This window comes from Cupressus sempervirens, chromosome 11 (assembly GCF_028749045.1).
Source record: "Cupressus sempervirens isolate cs-2001-9-10 chromosome 11, ASM2874904v1, whole genome shotgun sequence".
In the NCBI taxonomy this organism is placed as follows: domain Eukaryota; kingdom Viridiplantae; phylum Streptophyta; class Pinopsida; order Cupressales; family Cupressaceae; genus Cupressus; species Cupressus sempervirens.
In genome coordinates, this window is record NC_143128.1 from 404,665,073 (window position 1) to 404,687,303 (window position 22,231).

The 22,231-nt window shown below is 37.2% G+C and overlaps 1 protein-coding gene across 1 annotated transcript in view; it reads right to left on the reverse strand.

Moving 5' to 3' along the window:
• The window catches only part of LOC149529877 (NAD-dependent malic enzyme, mitochondrial-like), a 262,335-nt gene that overhangs the window by 122,321 nt on the left and 117,783 nt on the right, over window positions 1-22,231 (reverse strand). The window lies entirely within an intron of this gene.

The following is a 22,231-nucleotide window of genomic DNA, read 5'->3' on the forward strand; positions in this document are numbered from 1 at the left end:
TGTTTTAACTATGGGCAGCTAGGCCACAAATCTCCTTAGAAGCCAAGGAAGAATTGTGCAGGCTATGATAGAGCTTTGAGCCAGGTTTGAATCTACCATTGGTGATGCGAGTGGATCACACAAAGTGTTCACAGCGGCGGACAACCACCAAGCTGATTTTTAGAGAACTATAGTCAAGACTACAGGTATTTTTCATGGACCAACTACTTCAGATTTATTTGACTCTGGTGCTTCTGATTCATTCATATCGCCTTCTTTAGTTCAGCACAGTGGCTTAATGGCAATGCGTTAGGATGATAGATGGTAGGTGGAGTTGGCTATGAGGTCCAAGGTTTTTGTGGATACCTAAGTTCGTGGTTGTGTGTTGGACTTAGGCGCCTTCACCACCACTGTTGATCTTTGTGTTTTGCCATTGGGTTCTTATGGCATAGTCTTGGGCATGGATTGGTTAGCCTCTTATTGGGCTAATATAGATTGCAGGCATAAACTGGTAGCTTGTGTTGATGACACAAGTAGGCAAGTCAAACTCGTAGGAGTTTCGAGAGTTGTATTTTTGCGGATTATTTCAGCAAAGAACATGGAGAGAAGCTTGTGACATGGATGTCAGATATTTGCTATCTCAATCAACAATTTGGAGGAGACAGACAGTACAATGGTGTCACTAGATAATTACCCACTCCTTTGTGAGTATGCGGATGTGTTTCCTAAGGAGATATTGGGTATGCCGCCGAAGCGTGACATAGACTTCCATATTGATCTCATACTTGGTGCTGAACCGATTTCACGAAAACCATATAGTATGACCACGCAGGAGTTGAGTGAGCTTCGTTTGTAGTTGGAGGAATTGTTAGCTAAGGGTCATATTCGTCCAAGTGTATCCCCTTGGGGTGCACCAATCATCTTCGTGAAGAAGGATGGATCTTTGCACTTATGCACAGATTACTGGCAGTTGAACAAGGTAATAATGAAGAACCGTTATCCTTTGCCAAGGATAGATAAACTTTTTGATCAAACGAAAGGTGCAAAGTGTGTTTTTGAAGATAGATTTGAAGTCGGGGTACCACGAGCTACAAATGCAGGAGGCTGACATTCATAAGACGGTTTTTCGTACATGTTATGCACATTATGAATTCACGGTTGTGCCCTTTGGGTTAACCAATGCGCCATCAATATTCATGAGCCTTATGAATGGTGTATTTCTATGTCACAAGGTTCGAGTTCGAGTTCGTGTTCGGCAACTATGAAATTCCGATAAAATTCGACAATGCAAAAAACATAGAAAAAAGTTCGAAATGAAATTCACTTATATAAATTTAATTTTTTTTAAATATAAGTAATAAATTACAAAATAAATAAATATTATATCGAACAATATTGTAATTTAAATGGATAAATTATATCTACTATTATTTATCTTATACCATAATGTTATCTAAATATAAAAAACACTATATAAATAATAATAATGTTGAAAACATTAAAATTTGAAAAGACAAAACAAGACAACAAATATCACCATATGAATTAAACAAATATTATTAACATATAAATTAATATTATCTAAACATTTTAAAATGCAATATAAATAAATATTATTTAGCACTAAAAATATTAATCAACAAATGGAATAACTATTTTGAAGTGCGCTAATTGGGGATAGACTTCAAAATTTGGCCACCGGTCGAGCCTGCTCAAGCTGGTGAATTTCCCAGAAGGGTTCTGTGTCCGTGAATGTGCGGAAGCACTCTATGTTTGGTGTACACGATTTGCGGTTGCACCTTACAATCTTCTCAAAGATGTTGACGACGATTAAAGAGGCCTTCAAATTTGACCGCAACAACCTTTTCAAAATCCCGTGCGATCATTCGCAAAGCTCAAAGAGGCATTTGAGTCAAACGAGGACACCAAAAGAATGCTTCCCTTTTGTTCTTGCACAAATCTTAGACGAATTTCAATGAATTTTTTATGCTGTTTTGGAGTTCGCCGAATTTTGAACCTCATGGCTAAAATTTGGCAAACTCTGTGACTATGGTGTATTTTGCACTCATATCACTTTATACTTGTCTTCCTTGATGATACTTTGATATATTCGAAGAATGTGGAAGAGCATGAGGTTCACTTGCGGCAAGTTCTACAATGTTTACGTGAGCATCAGCTCTACAGAAACTTGGGCAAGTGTGACATCTTTTAGTCAGAAGTGAAATACTTGGGACGTGTCATTTCTGGTGACGGTATCACTGTGGATCCCTCAAGCAATTTGGTACTAGCTGGCACCTACGAATGTCTCCGAGGTTCGTAGTTTCTCGAGCTTGGTGGCTTACTACCATTAATTTGTGGAAAGTTTTTCTAGGATAACTCATCCTATCACTTCTCTTTAGTGTAAAGGGAAGGAGTTTATTTAGTCTGAACAGTGTGAGGCAGTTTTCCTAGCTCTTAAGGAGCGTTTGACGAGTGCAACCATCCTGGCAATGCCTAATCTTGCAAGAGATTTTGTGTTCTGCACGGATGCTTCACTAGAGGGTATTGGTGTTGTTTTCATGCAAGATGGCCGCATGATTGCTTATGAGTCACAGAAGCTCAAACATCATGAGTTGAACTACCCAACTCACGATTTAAAACTTGCAGCGGTTGTGCATGCGCTTTTGTACTGGAGACACTTCTTATTGGGTCACAAATTTGGTCTTCATACAGACCATTAGAGCTTGTAGAATATCTTTTTGCAGCCAAACTTAATGCACGATAGTGTCATCGGATGGAGTTCTTGCACAAGTATGACTTTGATGTGCATTACATCAAAGGGAAAGAGAATGTAGTTGCAGATGCCTTGAGTAGGTGAAGGCACAAGATATCAATGTTTGCACTTGGTGTAGACTTGCGAGGCTGTATCATGGAGGCCTTACCCAGTGACACATGGTATCAAGAATTACGAGCAAAGATTGAGTTTAGATGTGCCCTTGCAGGACATTTCACAGGTTATGCCTTGGAGTCTGATAGACTATTGAGGCACATGGTGCACATTTATGTGCCATTTTCGAGGGGATCTTCATTTCGGTGGTTATGATGGAGACACATCGTGCATCGTATTCTACTCATCCAGGGCTCAACAAGATGCATGTTGATCTTCGACAGCTATACTTTTGGGCTTGGATGAAGAGAGACATTGCTGATTTTGTTTCCAGATGCCTTGAGTGCCATAGGGTGAAGGCAGAGCACCAGCATCTAGCTGGTTTGTTACAACCTAACAGTACTCCAGAGTGGAAATGGGATACGATTTCACTAGATTTCATCATTGGCTTACTGATGTCTTCTCGACGTCATGATGCTATTATGGTGACAGTGGACAAGTTATCCAAGGTAGCTCATTTTTCTCCGATGAGTGTTTCTTACATTGCTACTTCAATAGCACAGGTGTACATGCGAGATATAGTGAGACTTCATGGGATTCCATGGAGGATCATTCAGATAGAGATCCAGTGTTTACTTCTGCACTTTAGACGTCTTTAGAGTATGCTATGGATGCTACTTTGAACTTCAGCTCCGCATACCATCTTGAGACTGATGGCCAAATGAGAGAGTAAACCAAGTTCTTGAGGATATGCTTCAGATGTATGTCATGGATAGACAGATGAAGTGGGAGGAATACCTGTATTTGGTCAAGTTCGCATACAACGGCTATCACAGTTCTTTGGGTATCTCGCCTTTCCAGGCACTATACGGTAGGTTGTGTCATACACCACTTAGTTGGGATCGACTTGAGGACTGCATTACCTTGGGTCCAGAGATGCTTCAATATATGGGGCAGCAAGTTGTTCAGATTCGAGAGCATCTTCTTATTGCATAGGATAGGCAGAAGGAATATGATGATGCGCATAGGGTGGATAGGGAGTTTTTAATCGGAGATAGAGTCTTCTTGCATGTTCGTCCACGAAAGAGCCCAATCTGTTATGAAAAAGGTTCTAAGCTAGCATCGTGGTTTGTCGAACCATTTGAGATCCTGGAGAAGATCGGTCATGTTGCTTATCGTCTAGCCTTGCCGCTGAGCCTTTTGCATATACATGATGTTTTCCATGTTTCTATTTTATGGTTTTATATATCTGATGTTAACCATGTACTTGATTGGGGTGCTTTACAAATTCAGGACGAGCAGCCTACTTTGGAACCAATCCGCATTCTACAACACTGGTGACTAAGCCTTAGGGGTCGCAAGATAGATCAGGTAAGGGTCAAATGGGACCCGAACCATGAGACATCAGCTTCTTGGGAGGATGCAGCGTGACTAAGAGAATCCTGCCCTTACCTTTTTGTAGGCTCTCAGGAGTAAGCCTAGGCTGGGGGGGAGGATATAGTGCCTCTCATGTCATCATTCTGCTACAGTGTTTCATTTTGTTCTTGGAGATACTTGAGATACTCTAGTGATGACAATTATGTTATTATTTCATGTGTATGACATTTACTTTATAGTTCAGTATTTGGATATTGCTATATGATGGTTTATGTGTTATGTACCTTATTTCATGTTATGTATCTGATGGATTATGCCGTTTAGACATCTGGATTCATCTTAGAAATATGATGTGGTACGTTAGATACATTTTGATATACTATTTACTGTTTTACCTACCCTAATGTGAGTACTGTGGACATTTTAGATGTCGCGTTATGGAGATTATGCATAGGTGGTTTAGTAGATATGTTCTAGATGAATATCTATGTTGATTATACATGTTGCTTTGGCTTTCATATTTGTACCATTGCACTTGATGGGTTGTGTAAAGTGTACAGGACTTCTAGCTTCGACCGTGACATTGGAGATAGTGATTTGACCATTCCCTTGATCCAATGTTACCTCCGGTATGGGCAATGTATCCTTCTTTTTATAGATCAGATTACCTTCTGGTTCTCTAAGTTAACCCAATTTTCCTTGTGTTTAGACCAGTCATCTAGATTTTCTTCATGTTTTTAGATTTACTTAGGATCTATGTTTGTCTCTGTGGGCTTTCTACTTGATTTGTCCTTTTTGGTTTTCAGCCAGTTGGTTGTGGATGGATTTTCCAAGTCTTTTGGATTATTCGGATTTTTGGGATTTTCGGGTTTTAATTAAATAAATAGATTGTGATATTGCTATCAGGATTTAACTGTGTGATTTTGAGTCAAACTCATTGACCCATGTTTCACGAGTAGTGATTCAACATGAATCCATCTCTCATGAGAATAAATAGGACACTTAGCACTCATTGGATCTAGGTGATGCTCACAGGGGTGAAGCACCGGGGTTTAATTAAATTTTTTATTTTAAATTAATTTATTTATTATTTTATTTTAGTGAGTAGATGGTTTATTCTTCTATGCAGTTCTAATGGCGAGATCCAACTCATTCGTTTTCAATTACTTATGTCTATTTTGGCTAATTCATGTCATGGGTTTTGATAAAGTTTCTAATTTTTGGAAATTATAATGAATTACCCGAAATCTTATCATTTTGGGTCATTCTTTCTCTATAAAGCAAATTTTTGCCTTTGTAAAATTCATTCATGCATACTTGTGCAACTTTTATGTTGGGGAGCAAGTTTGGAGTTTTTTGAAACCCTCTTCCTATGGATTACTATTTTGTTGGATCTAGGAGTTCTACCCGGTAGAATACAGCAAGGTCTGTTGCATAGTGTTGACAATGGATAAGCCGTTGATGGCCAAACTTCTTGGCAGATCCGGCAATGTGCTTATTTTTTTCAACCTCTTTTCTTCAGTTTCTTGGAGTTGCTCGTTCAATTTTGCAGCAGAATTTGTGATTAAAATTCTGTTTTGAAGAATTTTTTTCAGTTCTTGCTAGATTAGGCTTAGGGTGTGTGGATCCATGCCCATACCTATTTTTATTCACTGGGTTATCCCGGTGGGGATTCCACGTGCATTTTTCCTGTTTTTGAATGTTTTAAATGTAAGTTTTTTAACAGAAATAATGGTCATTTTTTTTTTGGATTTTCCAAAAAGTAAAATTTTATTGGATTTTTGTTTGTTTGAGCCTGTTTTCTCAATGGGTTTTCAATCTTAAATTTTTTTATTAAACTTTGATTTTGGGTTGAAATTTACTTCGCTGAAATTTTGTTTTGTCCAGATTTTGGACGTTTAAAGCACTGAATTGAGTTGGAGTTGGTTAATTGTTTAGTTACCCAATCCACTCTCTTCCATCTTTTTGTTTCACTCTTGAGTTCTTGCGTTCTCATCCAACCCTAGTCCTACCTTCGTGAGCATGGTGTGCCCTGTCACGTGTACGGTCCCTTACACGTGCCTACTGAATCTTGAGAGATTCTTATCACCATGATGTGCTCCCATGAGTGCCGTTTCATCATGAGGGTTGGGGTGGGGATTTGCACGTCTCCGGACACTCATCAATTGGTGAGATGGTTGGGTATGTATGGGTAAAGATGTGGAGTGGCCTTTCCTACAGGAACCAGCACAAAGTGGCTAGGACGACTGCATACATGAGGTTCTTACTTAGTAAGAGCAAACTAAATAAATTATAGTTACTTAATCAACACACAATATATTTGGGATGTTTGGATCGTCATTTGACATGTTACCGCGCCTAAGGATGTTCGGATCGTCGTTTGGCATGTTACCATGCCCAAACTCCACCACAGCCCCATCATAGTATCTTTAGAGCTTTTGACCAAGACCTAATCTATTGCATTGTCTCAGATTATTTTCAGTCCTTGTTACTGTTCCAGTGTGTGTAAAAGCCATATGTGAGTGTTTTCTACCTGGTCGGAACTCTATCCCTTCAGCACGCAATTATCTTCATCACTGCATTGGACTGACATACAAGTTTTCCTTGTTGTTTGTTCAATTGACACCTTATGCTTAGGCACTGTGAGTTATCTCGTGATATTGTTTATCTACTTGGTTGTATGTGGCTTCTTGCTTGGTAGATGTTGCTTATTCTACGTGATGCACTACTTGAGAGGTGCGTCATAGATGTATTTTTCATAATATTGTATGTTACACCATAGTGATATTGTACACACACTTTGATAGATGCTTTTGCATTATTGTAGTATATTAGACCTTTAGGGTTATTTTGATTACTGCGTAAGTAAAATGGGAATTCCAACTTAGGGCCACAGATTGGGTGGTATGGAATATCCTGTGCTCAAGGGCCGGCTGAGGACCTGATGTCTTACGAAGTTGTTACTATGTTGGGTGGAAACGGGAACTTAGATAGGTGGTGTGGATTGTCTGTTAGTTCCTATTATATAACATTGAGATGTTATTTCAGTACAATTGAATGTGCTCTTATTGGTTTATAAATGCACATCCATAGATGCTAAGATTAGATGTTTTACTTCAGTGATTTAGTCCTGTTAGTTATATCTTGGATGCATTTATGCTTACAAGTGTCTTAGCCTCATCATTATTATTCCGGTACTCCCTATTGTGGAGATTAATGTTTCATTATTCCTTTATGCTCATAATGATGTTTAGTCTTATTCATCATTTCAGCATGTTTAGGAATTAATCTTGTGCTTTTAAATGAATCTCGTAATCTTATGTTAGAGATGAAATGAACAATGCAAGTTAAGCACACTTAGATGGTTTATGTTTCGGTAATTGAGCGTGTTTATAAGTAATGACGCTTTGGATTGTTGGAATGATTATATGTTGTTCGTCTTTCATTGCTTATGTTGTCACATATTGATGTTATCATACTTTAACAAAAAAAAATATGTTGGACTTGTTTTGTTGTAATGTCCCCTTTTCTAGCAGCTTCCTACAGTTGGCTAGGTCAGTTCACCATCGTGACCCTCATGAGCTGGCAGTGGGATTTGAAAGTCTTAGTTATGTGGTTATAGGCTTTCCAACAGCCTACGGTGTGTTTTGGCTCCATTTGTGGGATTTACTATTTATAGTAAGTCAAACTGTTTGTTCCGATGAGCTCAATTAAGTTAGAGGAGTGGGGCGATGCTCTCGGTATTTTATTTTGGGCACCAAGAATCTTGGAGGTAGCGTCTATTTATACTAAGTCACCCCCGGCAGGTTCGTTCATTGTCTTTCATCATCAGGATCACTTTGGTGTTGTCAGATTTGTAATCTGATGCCGCTTCAATTGTTTTCGCAAGACAAGTGAATTATTATTATCATCTAAATACGCTGAGGTTGTTATTTTTGTTGGTGTTGTTTGTTGGTCACCTAGGTATCATAGCTCATTAGAACCAGGACAAAAAGTTTTAAATCATGGGAACAAGAAACAGTGAACTTGTGTGTCAAAATTTTAAGTTATGGTGGAAAACGTCATTTTCTAGAGCCAAAAGCAATTAATAAATTATATTAATGACACTTTAATATGTTCTAATGGTGTGTAGAGTAAGCTTTTTAAGTGGAGTTTTTTTGGGAAACTGGTGCCATTTGGAGATTATAAATATGAGGACATTTGATAAGAAAAGCATCCAATTATTTGATTATCTTATTTTGCTCTTGTTGTCTTTGTGACATTCCTGAGTCTACAGCTTGTGCCCTTGCTGAAGTATGAGGGTTTGGAATCTACAGCTGAAGTATTGTAGATATAATTCTAAGAATCCACAGCTAAAGTATTGTGGACTTTTGAGTTTTATTATCATCACCTCTTTTTGTATTAACTGTGACTGAGGAGCATTTATACAATTGAATATTATAATTTCTCTCTTGTTGGACGAAGGTTTAGTCTGCAGATTGGAGTTTGTTTTGGGCAGCATTTGTAAGGGTAGATTGTGAATGCCAGATTGAAATTGGACCAGGCGGCTTTCAGTTTGACTTTGTAATTACATTATACGGTAAAGACCAAGTTCTTAATTTGTAAAATTCAGTTCATATTACATAGTTTGAAAGTAAACAAGCTGGCTTCAAACTCTGACTTATAATTAGCCAACAATTAAATTCCTTTTTCATTATATTGCTATATGGTTTGTTGAATGAATTCAGAGGCTGGTGTGAATCATTTTAGAATTGTTTATTGGCATTTGGTATTTATTTATGCAAAACTTATAAGGCCAAAATTAAATAAATTTGTGATCGGTTTCTTTTACATCCTGATATTGTGTTTGAAAATTTAAGACCATATATTCAGTGGCAATTGGGCTCCTTGCCAAGTGTTTGACAAAATGTCAAACCATTGAAATGTGAAAGAAAATCATGCTTGATTTAGCTATAACCAGACAAGGTTATTACAGTGGTATTAGAGCAGTTTCCTGTCAGCCTGCAGGAATTGGGCTCAGTTTTTATTTTGTTCGGTGCTGACTTTGAAGATCTTCAGATCTGATTTCTAGAGCGACCAGCACTTCATTTTTCTAGCTATGGACAGACATAGACTTACAGTTCTAAAGTTAGTGGAGTAATGAGGAAGTTAGCGTAAAAATGAATGCCTTGTAGGAGAGTTTGGAGAAACTGAAGCTTGATCAACAGAGGTTGGCGGAGAGCTTGTCGGTTTCAACAACAGTTGAGAGGGTAGCGAGGTATATGGTTTCCGCCTTTAGAAGGCCAAAATCAAGGTTGCGGGGAAGAAAGCTTGATTTTTCCCCGACAAGTGATTATGATGTTAATGTACCTATATTTAGTACGACACCTACTAGCCCCATCCACAGTGTTGATGATAGACTCATTTCACAGAGATCAATAGATGTGTCAGTACCCTTAGTGGATAGCGGCATTGAGCTTCGGCAAGTTGAGGCTCCCAAAGTTGTTGCAACTAGTGCAGAGATAGTTGAATTGTTACTACTCACACTTATGGCTCTCTCAAGGAGGGGATTATTATTGGAGATTTGTATGTGAGTTATCATAGTGCTACTCTAGTGTAAAGGCAGCTACTTCCTCAAGTCGGACCAATGCGTGTATGGAGTCACCCAACTATGATGTTGGTGATTTGTATGTTCCAGCGGAGTCAGTAGATGTGGGTTCATGCTCTAGTGTTATTGATTCACAACTTGACATTGAGTCGTGTGTGTAGTATGAGGTGTCAACAGCTGAGGCTTTATTAGGAGATGCAGATATAGATAGTATGGACACATCTGATGATTCATTTGATGATGCTATGAGTTGCACTGGGTACAATATCCCTTGCCAGGTATCAACTGATGACTCTGAGGAGGTTTTGGATGGGTTCCAGGATCAGTGTTTATAGGATCTATTCTTTGAGGTTGAAGCTAAGACATGTGGGGATATTGATATCATGAGGGCTTCCATTTCTTCAGATGAAGAGTTGATTGAGGTACATAGTAGTTGTATCTCGGATGCAGAGTTGTGCAAGGCTGATAGCACACATGCAATGAGTGATCTTGTGGTGGGCAGTCCTGATTCGGTTTCCTATCATAATTTAGTTAGTGAGACAGAGAGCTTGCATAGGAGGCAGGGGTTACAGAGGCATCATGTGATGTGTCAGTTGAAGGTGAGTGATAGTGACATTTCTTCAACTCTTGAGCATTATGATGCTATTCGTTAGATGCTAGCTACATCTGGTTGGGGTGCTCCTATGTTAGATGAGCATGGTGTTTTACATCCCAAATTTTGCCCTAAAATTTTAAACTGATTATATCCGTTGAACCAAATTATTTCTTCATGTTCATATGAGATTAAATTAGTTAATTATAGCTGTTGTATCAATTTATTCATGATCATGTGAAATTGAGTCAGTTAATTATAGCCATTGTATCAATTTATTCATGATCATGTGAAATTGAGTTAGTTAATTATAGTTGTTTTACATGCATAATGAACAAGTTAGTTAATTCATCATTCATGAAATTCCTAACGGTTACTTGATGATTTTTAATTAGCAATTTATAAATCTTGAATTGATGTCTTGGTGAGAATGTTCTTCTGAATGATTGCAGGATGAAGACTGGAGAGAGAGGGAAAGCATTGCGAAATGAGGTCATCAGAAGGGGATGGTCGAATGGTCCAGTCATCAGAATCGACAGGTTTGACCTAAAAACAATCTTGGCAAGGTTATTAGGACTTGGCAACATAATTCATGGTGGAACCACCTAAGCTACAAGTAGAACATCATAATAAATAATATAAAATAAACGTAAATTCTTACCTTTAAAGAATTATAAAAGATAAATATTATTTAATTATTATTTTACTTTCTTAAATATGATTAAATGTAAATAATAATAAGATGGCACCATTATAAAATTAATAATCAATGGTGTCACCCTATCAATATGTACACTTAAGCATAGTTAAAAATATAAAAAAACAATAATAAAATAATATTAATTTTTTTTAAAAGAAACCTTTCATCTTCTTTCTTTTTCCTCATTTCTTTCTTTTCTTTTAAGTCGATTTGAGGGAACTCGAAATGAATTTTGTAACTGTAGGTAGCCGTAGAGACAGGCTCCTCTATAATATGAATCGCCTTAGTCATCTATTGGCAGTCCTTTCTTTATTTTTCTTCTTCTCTCTTTTGGCTTCTACAACCTTTGGAAATCAAGTTCTTTCTAAACCATCACTATATTGTCATTTCTTTTCATAGAGTATTTGCTATATAAATTTCGGGAATGGAATATTGGAATTTGTTAAATGAATACATCTAATATTTTCTTATGCTGGTTAAGTTAGTTACTTGATAACATCTCATTTTGTATTCTTGATATTTCAATCGATAATAGATTTATTTTCACTTTAAAAACAGTTATTGGAAATCTTAGTCATGTGAATAGAGTTAGAAATCAATTAGTTTAAACTAAAAACTAGTTAGTGAAAAACCATATGTTACATATGGTATCAGAGTGTTGGGTTCGACACTAAACCTAGGGCACATCACCTTAAAAATCTAATAAATCTGAAAACTAACTACAGGATGTTAGTACGTAAAACACCTCGTAAGAAAATTCGGCATCTTATTTTCCCCTATCTTATTAAGAACATGACAAATATGATTACTCCTGCTGTTTTGAACCTCAAGATAATGAAACCCTGAGCCGAGCAATTCAACGGATGAGGAAGGAGAGAGTTAGATGGACTCCTACCAAGAAGCCGGCATATAGGAACAAACTAATACAAAGTTGGAACGCTCAATAGAGCAGTTCCCTTTTCCATTTTCATAGGTCTTGGATGGTACGAGACATGTATCAGCTTGAAACAGATGTTGCAAAGCAAGAATAAAGATACTGTGTGAATTTAGTAGAGGAAAATTTTGTAAATAAAGATTGCTTAGTCGAGCAATGGAAATGAACTTTGTAAAGATTGCTTAGTCGAGCAATGGAAATGAATTTTCTAATTAAAGATTGCCTAGTCAAGCAATGGAAATGAATTTTGTAAATAAAGATTGCTTAGTCGAGCAATGGAAATGAATTTTGATTGCTTAGTTGAGCCATGGAAATTAATTTTGTAAATGAGATCTATTTAGTTGAACAATTGAAATCTTGAACAATGAAATTTTGCTTAGTCGAGCAATGAAACAAAATTATGTAAAACAAAATACTTAGCTAAGTTATCTAAAAAATTATGTGCTTATAGATTTTTCTTTCGCACTTTAATACAATTGTAAACTCACAAGTGAGAGACCTGAAAACACAAAAAAGGATAACAACGGGAATGCAGAAAACCAAGAGATAGTTCGTGAGAACCCCCAATCCTCCAACGAATTGTTACTCCAAATTTTGCAAGAGACGCAATTAAAACTAGAAATCATGGAAAAGAGAATGAGTGAAATGGCAGCCCAGATGGGGCAAAATCATGAAGAAGTACAAAACTCACCCAAGGCTGAGACAAAAGTCTTCAAACATAATAAAATCCCCTCCTCTAAACAATTAGATAAGCAAAAGAAGAAGGAAATAGTGGCTGATTTATCAGCGGATATAAAGAAAATTAAACCACCTAAGTTCTCTAGTTCTAAGTCTGGAGAAGAGGCTGAAGCATGGCTGACTGAAATGGAACAATACTTTGAAATTAGAAACTTCTCAGAGACCTCAAAGGCAGTATGGGGTATATATCACTTCATTGGGGAAGCTGCAAGTTGGTGGGGAAACACCAAGGTAGAATAAAACATTAGATCTACTGACATCACCTCGGCAAAGTTTGTAGACATATTTAGGACACATTGGCTGCCCTAGACTCTCTATGATCAGAAACTCTTGGACTTCCAGAACTTGAAGCAAGGGGATTTGTCAGTGCATAAATATTGGGAGAAGTTTACTCGGTTGCTTAAATACATACCACCATACCAACTTGAACGTAAGAAAGTTTATCATAGGACTAAATAACAGGAAAAGGGGAGCTGTAGATGTCCTTGCACCTCGGACCATAGAAGAAGCTTTGGAAAAGGCTGTCCGACAAGAACATAAGATTAGGAAGGATGATTCCATTCGAAACAGTAAACGAAAGACTACCTAGAGCTCAGAAGGGGCTGATTCTAGACCACCGCGAAAACAATTTAAGGATTATAAGAATAACAAACCTGAGAATAAAAATGGTGGAACATGAGACATCAAAGGAAATTTTCATGCGAACAAAAACGACAAAAATAATGAAAAGAAAGGGCCACCGGGAGGGTGTTTTATCTGCGGAGGAAATCATTTTAAAAAATAGTGTCCTAACTAGAACCAGTCACAGCGTCCACCTTTGCCACAGCAGCAACAAGTTTTTCAACAGAGAATTCATCCAGCCTTGGATAATAGGCAAGCGGAGCAGCAGATAGGCCCCATTGAAACACCGAGTAAGATCTACGAAAACCTTGTGTCTATATTAATTGATACTGGAGCAACTAAATGTTTTATATTACCTAGGTTGTTAAGTAGATTTCCAAAAAAATCTGGCTTTATGGCAAAACTATGGATAGTCGAGCATGCAAACCAATCAAGGGCCAAGGTAAAGCAATGCCTATTTGAAGCTCAAGTTGACTTTCCGAATTTCTCTACAGAATTGAACTTATATGTAGCTCCACTAGGGTCTTATGACATTATCATTGGAATTAATTGGCTCAGTGAACACAAGGCTAATGTAGATTGTCGTGCCAAAACTGTAAATTGTGTGGATGATCAAGGTAGACCCCACAAATATTTCAAGGATCAAACATGAAATTAGAGCACAACATATTTTTGCAATGCAACTTAAGAGATATGGTAGGAAGGGCTGTGAAATATTCGCAGTTAGGGTTGAAGATACAAGGGAAACCACATATGGGGATGATTATAATTATGAAGATGGAGAAATCAAACAGAAATTAAAAGAATCCTTTGAAGAAAAATATCCTTATTTGAAGAACTATCAAGTTGTGTTTCCTGAGGAACTTCCTAGATTACCCCCTTCTCGGATATTTGATTTTACCATAGACTTGATACCAGGAGCGAAACCCATATCCAGCGCCCCATACAGAATGACCACCATGGAGTTAATGGAGTTACAGATTCAGTTGCAAGATATGTTGGATAAGAAGCTGATTCGACCTAGTGTCTCACCATGGGGAGCCCCAATGTTATTTGTAATAAAGAAAGATGGAACCATGAGACTGTGTATAGATTACAGGATGCTTAATAAAGTCACCATCAAAAATCGGTACCCATCGCCAAGGATAGATGATCTCTTTGACCAAATGAAGGGTGCAATTGTATTTTCAAAAATTGATCTAAGATTAGGATACCATCAACTACGAATTAAGGATAAGGACATACATAAAACTACTTTCAGAACTAGATATGGACATTATGAGTTTACAGTATTGCCGTTTGAATTAACTAATGCCCCTGCAGCCTTCATGAACTTAATGAACAGTATATTTCAGGATTGTTTGGACAAGTTCGTATTGGTCTCTATAGATGATATTCTAATATATTCCAAAAATGAAGAACATCAGAGACACTTAGAGATAGTTCTTCAAAGACTTAGAGAACACAAGCTATATGGGAAATTATCTAAGTGTGTTTTTTATCAGAAAGAAATTCAGTAACTAAGGTTTATTATCTCAGCACAAGGTATAGCAGTAGATCCATCTAAGATTAAGGCAATTAAAGAATGGCCCATACCTAGAAACGTACCTGAAGTCAAAAGCTTCATGGGATTAGCCGGATTTTACAGAAAATTTGTTAGAAACTTCTCAAGAATAGCCTATCCAATCACTTCACTCCAAAGGAAAGGAAAGAAATTTGTTTGGACAGAAAAATGGTAATCAGCATTTGAATTTCTGATAGAAAAACTAACTACTACACCTATCTTAAGGGTACCCGATCCACAGAAACAGTTTGTGGTTATCACTGATGCATCAGGTGAAGGATTGGGAGGTGTATTAATGCAGGAAGAACAAGTCATTTCTTATGAGTCTATGAAACTGGAAAACTATGAACAAAATTACGCACCTCATGACCTTGAATTAGCAGCCATAGTACATGCTTTAAAAATGTGGAGGCATTATTTCATTGGAAAACCATTTGAGCTCAGATCTGACTACCAAAATTTAAAATAAGTTTTCAACCAACAGAATCTTAATGCTAGACAAAAGAGATAGTTGGAATTTTTAGCAGATTATGAGTTTAACATAAGCTACATTAAAGGAAAGGAAAACAAGATGGTTGATGCCCTAAGTTAGAGAAGACATATTTCGGCAATGACTACGGTAAATTTCAGATTGAGAGATCAAATTCTACAGCATTTAGAGCATGATGAGTTTTATACAGAAATCAGCATGGCACTTATTAGAGATCCGCAGGATCCCAAGTATTTAGAATTTAACCTAGAGGAAGATGGATTGTTGAAATATTGCCACAGAATCTATGTGCCAAATCACCTTGAACTACAAAGGTTAATTTTAGGTGAATATCACTCAGCCCCATACTCAGGACATCCAGGGGTAACAAAGATGTTATCTGATATAAAACCCTTATATTTTTGGAAGGGAATGAAAAGGGAAATAATCGAGTTTATAGCTTGTTGTTTAGAATGTCAGAGTAAAAGTAGAACATCGGTACCCAGTAGGTTTGTTGCATCCAAATGAGGTACCTGAATGGAAGTGGCAGGTAATATCCATGGAATTTGTACAAGGGCTACCTATATCCTGGAATCAGCACAACACTATTATGGTCGTAGTAGATAGATTGACTAAGGTTGCACATTTTATACCAAGGAATTTATCCGATGGAGCACCTAAGATAGCTCATAAGTTCATAAAAGAAATCTTCAAGTTACACGGGGTTCCAAAGAAAATTATCTCAAATAGGGATGCTAGGATAACATCTAGATTTTGGCAAACATTGTTTACAACCTTGGAAACCAAATTGAATATAAGTTCAGCCTATCACCCTGAGACAGATGGTCAAACCGAGCGAGTAAATCAAGTATTAGAGGATCTCCTAAGGGTATATTGCATGGATCGATAGTATCAATGGGAAACCTACTTACCTTTGGTCAAATTCGCATAGAATAACTCATATCATTCTTCAATTAAAATGGTTCCTCTTGAGGCTTTTCATGGTCATAAGTGCAGAACTCCAGTAAGTCGGAATCGATTGGAAGACAAGGTCATTGTCGGGCCTGAAATGCTTAAGGAGATGGAAAAGCAAGTACTTCAAATCTGTCAGAGATTGAAGGAAGCAAATGATAGACACAAAAGTTATGCTAATGCTAAAAGAACACCCAGAGAATTCATAGTAGGGGACAAGGTGTTATTAAGAGTTAAGCCCCAAAAGAGTACTATCAAGTTTGGCAAGAATGCAAAATTAGCCTCCAAATATGTAGGACGTTTTGAGGTTTTGGAGGTTGTCAACCCAGTGGCTTACAGGATTTCTTTACCACCAGCCCTTGCTAGGATGCATAACATCTTCCATGTGTTTTACCTTAAAAAGTTTGTTAGTCACCATGAGCACATGATTGATTGGAAATTGTTGCAAGTGCGAGAGCCAGGAGTGGTAGAGGTAAAAACGCTCAGAATACTTGAGGTACATAAGCTATGCTTACGGAATCGAGAAGTGACACAGTGCAAGGTCCAATGGGACCAGTATACAGAAGATAATGCCACTTGGGAAGATTATCATGATATTTTTCAGAGATAGCCCTACCTTTTCTCAGAAGTTGAAACTGAATAATTTATTTCCTTTATTTTAACTGTTTAAGTACAATTTGATATTATTTTCATTGTGGACGATGAAAAATCTAAGGGGGTGGGTGTGTTACATCCCAAATTTTGCCCTAAAATTTTTAACTAATTATAGCCATTGAACCAAATTATTTCTTCATGTTCATGTGAGATTAAATTAGTTAATTATAGTCGTTGTATCAATTTATTCATGATCATGTGAAATTGAGTCAGTTAATTATAGTTGTTGTATCAATTTATTCATGATCATGTGAAATTGAGTCAATTAATTATAGCCGTTGTACATACATAATGAACAAGTTAGTTAATTCGTCATTGATGACATTCCTAACGGTTACTTGATGATTTTTAATTAGCAATTTATAAATCTTCAATTGATGTCTTGGCAAGAATGTTGTTCTGAATGATTGCAGGATGAAGACTAGAGAGAGAAGGGAAGCATTGCAAAACGAGGTCATCGGAAGGCGATGGTCGAATGGTCCAATCATCAGAATCGACAAGTTTGACCAAAAAACCATCTTGGCAAGGTTACTAGGACTTAGCAACATAATTCATGGTGGAACCGCATGAGCTACAAGTAAAACATCATAATAAATAATATAAAATAAATGTAAATTCTTACCTTTAAAGAATTATCAAAGATAAATATTATTTAATTATTATTTTACTTTCTCAAGTATGATTAAATGTAAATAATAATAAGATGGCACCGTTACATTATAAAATTAATAATCCAATGGTGTCACCCTATCAATACTTACACTTAAGCATTAAAAAAAAAAAAACAATAATAAAATAATACTAATTCTTTTTAAAAGAAACCTTTCACCTTCTTTCTTTTTCCTCATTTCTTTCTTTTCTTTTAAGTCAATTTGAGGGAACTCGAAATGAATCTTGTAACTGTAGGTAGCTGTAGAGATAGGCTCCTCTATAATATGAATCTCCTTAGTCATCTGTCAACAATCCTTTCTTTATTTTTCTTCTTCTCTCTTTTGGCTTCTACAACCTTTGGAAATCGAGTTCTTTCTAAAACATCACTGTATTGTCATTTCTTTTCATAGAGTATTTGTTATATAAATTTCGGGAATGGAATATTAAAATTTGTTAAATGAATATATCTGATATTTTCTTCTGCTGGTTAACTTAGTTACTTGATAACATCTCATTTTGTATTCTTGATATTTCAATCGATAATAGATTTCTTTTCGGTTTAAAAACAGTTATTTGAAATCTTAGTCATGTGAATATAGTTAGAAATCAATTAGTTTAAACTAAAAACTAGTTAGTGAAAAACAGTATGTTACACGGTGACAGTAGTCTTTCCCTAGCAGAGGTTTGTACGCTTTGAGAAGCTGTCAGGATCTTGAAGCATAGTTACTCTCAGTTAGTTACTGATAGGGATTACCTTTTAGAGTGGAGTAGCACTTGTTATGAGACGTTGTTAAGAAAAGAGGAGGTAGTTGAGCTTACCTAGGAGCTTGAGGTGACTGTGGACTCTCTTTAGTATACTCAGTTGGCTCTTCAAGAGCCACAATCACAGTTGGATGTGGTTACCGTGGAGTTAGAGCAGGTACAGTCGACATCAGCCCCAAACCCTATTCAGTTACATATTGTGGTTGGTGGTGAGTTCGCTTCCATGGTTGGGAATGACAGACGTGATGATGTGGCCGACACATCTGTCTAGGATATGGGTGCAGTAGATATGGATGAGATGAGAGTATCAGGGGAGTTGGGCTCTCATGTTGATTTGCTTCATTCTACTAGAAGCGAATCTATTTCTTCATCTCATGCAACTAATAGCATTGGATAGTTGGCAGTGCCACGTTTTCAGAGGGATCAGTTGTGGGTCGCAGAGGAGCAGGTTGATGCTTCCACATATAATTTCTACTGCACAAAGTCCTTCATGCAGTATCTGTTGGAGAGTTCAGAAGTGAGGGAGGATTCATACCAAGTGTCTCAAGGTACTCTCATCCGAGGCTCTCATGCTATTTAGAGGTTGGTGGGAAAGATTGTAGATACTCTATCTACTATGCTTCCCCACAGGGATTTTGAGGTTGGGTTTGCTAAGAGAGTTTCCCAGGATCCTGCCCGACCAATAGTTCGAAGTCAAAGATTGGAGCCATCTTCTGATTCCCTGTTCAATGATGATGACCCTTGACAGAGATTGGGATTTTTTATCGACATTACATTGTGAGGAGTGCTCATCATTTTTCTTTTGACCCAGATGTAGAGGACTTGGTTCCACGTCAGTGTGGGTTGGCTCCAATTTCATACCATCCATTATGGGATGGGTTAGCACCATCTTTTGCAGATGGGATTGGCAGTTGCTTGCAGTGTCTACACACCCCGGAGAGTTTGGTTGTCATGTCCCCATTTTGGAGGCAATTTGATTTAATTAATTTAATTAATTAGGTTGTCCAAAATAATGAATATTTTATGAGGATGACTAATTAATTATTTTAATTAAATAAATAAGTGATATTAAGTTAATTATTTATAAAGTTATCAAATAAATAAATATTAAAAGGTAACTTTATATTTAATTAATTTAATAAAGTGACTTGAATTATAAAATATTTTTTATAAAGTCACTAATAGATAAAATAAAATAATGTTCTAGAAGTTTCTAGAGAAAGTGGAGAAAAAGAATAAATAGGCACCCCGGGCTTCATTCTAATCATCTAGTTGTTTATTTCTCTCTTGATATCAAATTGTGATTCAGTCACATAGTCTATTGTGGAGCCAAGTGGTTTCAAATAGTCAGTTGATCTTTGGGAACGAAAACTCCTTTGGATTAGCATAATTGAGGAAGTGAAATATCTTCTGAAGGGTTGCACATTTAGAGGTGATACTTCAGTCACTTCAGCTAGGGCATCATTGGGCCTAAGGCCATTTTCAGCATTCCAGCATTTCAGAAGGCAATTTTAGCAGGGCCGAAATTATTGGAGGTCATTTCGAGCAGGTCTGAAATTATAGGAAGCCATTTTAAAGCAGGCCGAAAAAGCAGTCCGAAAAAAGCAGGCCGAAAAAGCAGAACCGAAAAAGCAGGCCGAAAAAGCAGTCCAAAAAGGAAGCTCCAAAAAAAGCAATTCAAAAAAGCGGGTCCAAAAAAGCAGTTCAAAAAAGCGGATCTGAAAAAAGCAGTTCGAAAAAGCAAATCCGGAAAAAGCAAGTGGAAAAAGCAAATTGGAAAAAAGCAAAGCAGAAGGGGCAGCATTGAAGTAGTTTATTGCAGCCATCTACAATCAGGGGCGGCAGCTAGAGAGGCATGACTTGGGCACTTGAGGAGGTTATTTTCTGTTCAGTGGTATTGCAATACATCTATTCTCTAAGGCAACTTCATATGCCAGGTCTGATGTGTATTTTCATAGTTGCCTTTCACTATAGAGTGCTGTTGTAACTGTCATTTCATATCAGACCTATCATTCATTAATAGATACATCATTCATTTTTACATTTCTCACAATGGTATCAGCAATCCATGGCTTTAATTGTATTTAATCATGCATGTGAATAGCGTACTGCTGTAGGGGAGTATTGAAGTTAGATATTTAATATTGCATTAGTTTTCATTGGCAGCTGTAGGTGCATATTACTTTACCAGCAATCATCATATTTTGATATCTTTGTAAATGCCAAGAGTCTTGGCTAACTTAGTATGAATATTGTATTGGATACTCATTCTCAATCAAGGAGATACAATTGCTGGTCGTTAATAGTTGTCTTTGAGCGTTAATATATCATTTTTTATCAGCTAGTTAGCTTGCATACCAACTGTTTATTAAAATACCAATTGGTTGTAGGTGATCATTTTCATGATTAGAACTCATATATGCATTCACTATTGCCAAAATTAGTTGCATATTTATGTTAGGTCATTGTTTAGACAATTTGGAGTCTTTTGTAAGCATTCTCTTTGAGGCAAATCTAAACAAAAATCACTGCAGCAATTTGAAAAGTTATATCAATTAGAGGACCCTTGCTTGCAAAGTGTTTGACGAAATGTCAAACCACTGAAGTATAAAAATTTTTGATGTTTGAAGAAGTTATAACCTGTTGGGGTTATTACAGTGGTATCAGAGCTATTGACCTGCCATCCTGTTGGGTAGATTGGACATTGAATTAGTTAGTTAATCATGTTTACTTCAAGTACCCAAAAGCAGTGGGACAAGGATATGAAGAAGCTTAAACAAAATTTGAAAAGGTTGGATGAAAGTCAAAAAAGGATGAATGAATTGATGGTTTCCATGTTTAAGAGGACTACATCACAGAACAAAGAGAAAGAGGAACAAGGGGTCTCTACAAGTGAGGTATCTAGAAACCTCTACAAGGAGTTTGCAGCAGTTGATGACCAACATATAGCTGAATCTAGGGAGGACAAAAATCAGACTAGCTTGGAGGAAGATGTTGGGCACAGAATACTTCAGAAGGTAGTGGGAATGGATATTACGTAGATTGATAGTAACGGTCAACTTGATACTCAAGTTGAGACAATTGTATACAGGTCATCAGAGGGTGATGTCACAGGTACTTGGGATGGTTTAGTTCCAACAGGCAGTGACTACAATGTAGTGGGTTCAGTTGATGATTATGAGGATGTTGTTGTGCATGATGGTGAGATACTTGGTAGAAATGAGCAGACATTGAGCATTCATGACTTTGCTGAGAGAGAGTACCAAGCACAGATAGATGCTTCGTCACATGAGGTTGAGGCTGGTAGTACTTCACATGATTTGTCCAGCTAGCTGAAGGTGAGCGAAGACAGTATTATGACTTCATTATCTCATCATCACAGAATGCGGGATATGATAGAGGATCACATTCGGATGATTCAGTTACAGGGTAGACATAAGGGAGTTCAGGCGAAGTCTTCTTGTGTTGACTTAAAGGCGATTAGGGAAGGAATGGGAACAATGAAGTTGAGTTATTTACATCTTCTATCAGATCGTGACCATCTTCTTAGCCTTGTTAGAGACTATTCAGATGCCTTGAGGAGGAAGGAAGTTGACAAGCTTTCTCACGAGCTTGAGGCCACTCGAGCTTCTTTGGTAAATACTCCATTGGCATTACAGGACTGGGAGAGACATGGGGATAAGCATGGCATGGAGTTGAGTTTAGTTCCATCTTGCACTCCTGATACTCAGCTTTCTGCGGCACGTAAATCATATGTGGTCGTTG